The sequence below is a fragment of the Frankliniella occidentalis genome, unplaced genomic scaffold (assembly GCF_000697945.3).
Source record: "Frankliniella occidentalis isolate FOCC.00 unplaced genomic scaffold, Focc_3.1 Scaffold26, whole genome shotgun sequence".
Classification (NCBI taxonomy): domain Eukaryota; kingdom Metazoa; phylum Arthropoda; class Insecta; order Thysanoptera; family Thripidae; genus Frankliniella; species Frankliniella occidentalis.
In genome coordinates, this window is record NW_026267156.1 from 1,247,485 (window position 1) to 1,249,395 (window position 1,911).

The window sequence follows — 1,911 nt, forward strand, 5'->3', positions numbered from 1 at the left end:
AATTTTGAAACAGGCTTATCAAAAGATATTCTAAATTGAGATTGTGCCGGACTAAATGTGCCCAGGAAACAACCCCGTGTCAATTATTCGGGCTTCTCGACCACCCCACCCCATTCATGGCATCCAACAGTCTAGACGAAACCACCGTCAACCGGGCGGCCTCGTAGAGAGAGCTAAAGTAACTGTTTTTAGTCTTTTAAATACATCTTTTGACGAAAGTGCTGGGAGTAATTTAAATTACTCGTCAAATATGACGATCTAGGGCTTTCTTGGAAAGATCGGATACCACTAAATTTCGTTACTCTATTACCGAAAGTGGTCCGAGTACCCCTTTGTGCTCGAAAACAATTTTCGTTACAAACGACCGCTAATTAACATTAACCGATACGTTGCGACATCGTAGCCGTTGCGAACCTGCCAAGTTTGGCCAATGCAAGAGCTCATAGTGCCTGATAGGTAGGCAACATCTTGCCTGCAGGACAGGCGTGTACCGCGGGCTGGCCTACCCCGAGTCTCGCAGGCGCCGAGCTCCCCGTCACTTGCTGCATGCAATCTCAAAGAAAGAAAAAAAAACGGACATACTTTCTGGACGACCCCTAAGCCTTATTGCAGCCTCCTCCAGCTGTCGCCCCCAGACTCGCTCCAGCCGACAGTCCAGACGATACAAACCGTGAGCCCGGCACAGCGCGGCCTCCAGATCACCCCCTCTGCCGCCCTCCTCCGGGACCCGCTTCCAGATCAAACACGTCCTAATCCCGCCGGAGCCCTGATGGGGCCCCCGCAATGTTGATACAGCCAAGTCGCTGCCCTCGCCGTGTCAACCGAGGTGAAGGCGGGGCGAGGCGGGGTGAGGCAGAGCGGGGCGAGGCGGGGCGGGGCGAGGCGGGGCGGGGCGAGGCGGGGCGTGGCGGCGACAGCCCTCCCGGGCGAATCGACCGCGGTGCACGCAGGTCAACACTACACGGTGGCGGGGGTGTCGCACTACTTGGGGTCCGCCAGCCTGCGGCACCGCCAGGATGTGGGACATGGCGGCTCTGCTGCTCACATTCGACGACACGACCAGCTAAGTCCTCCTTCCTCCCCTCTGCTAGGAAACACGATGGCCATCTGGAAGTGGCGACGCACCACCCATCCACCAGGAGCCCTACGATCGAGGAAAGCAAGCCGACGGCGTACGCGTTCCTCGCCGACTTCCCGGTCGTTACCGACTATCTGGCCATAGTGCGCAGTACTGGCCGAGGTCGAGCTCATAGGTGTCGTCTCCCGAAACCTATCCTAGCTCTAGATATTTTCCTTGTCGAAGGTCCTCCTCAGAAGATACTACGACCGTAGTACTATGGGTCCGGACTAAAGTCCTGCAAAAAGACTTGTAAAAGATATTCAGGTTCGTGAGGGAGTCCTGGAGGAGGGCGTTTTGATAGGGGCCCAAGAAGGGGACAATATCTCAGAAAGAGTTACAAAACCAAAAGAAGTCGTCAGTGATGCCACGGACTCATTGGCACCTCCAAGATGCGCCCCTCTTCGGCGTCAGAAAGGCGTTTACCGTCCTGAGAAAGTAGTGTAACAGGACCCGCACTACTTGTGGAAGCTCCTTAGACACCCCCCCCCCCCCCCCCGCCATCGATACGCGTCCAATCCTCTCCGCGGCTGAACGCTGTGCCCAGGATGAGTCTCTTTACCTCGTGGCAGCCATGGCGCTGGCTGCTGCGGGGCAGCTGGTGCAGCCGGGGCAGCTGGTGCAGCTGATGCAGCTGGTGCGGGGCGCGGGTGCAGCTGGGCGGGGCGCTGGCACACTGTCGCGGCGCGGGGCGGCGCGGGGCAGCGCGGGGGCGTGGCAGGCGCGACGCGGTGGCCAGGGCGTTTGGGGCGCGACTGGGGCGGCCTCCCCTCCGACAAACTCACCCCCCGCCC

General features: G+C 58.9%; 1 long non-coding RNA gene across 1 annotated transcript in view; it reads right to left on the reverse strand.

Annotated features, from left to right (window-relative positions):
- Window positions 1-1,911, reverse strand: part of LOC113203033 (uncharacterized) — a 236,033-nt gene that overhangs the window by 81,971 nt on the left and 152,151 nt on the right. The gene's annotated exons all lie outside the window — the stretch shown is intronic.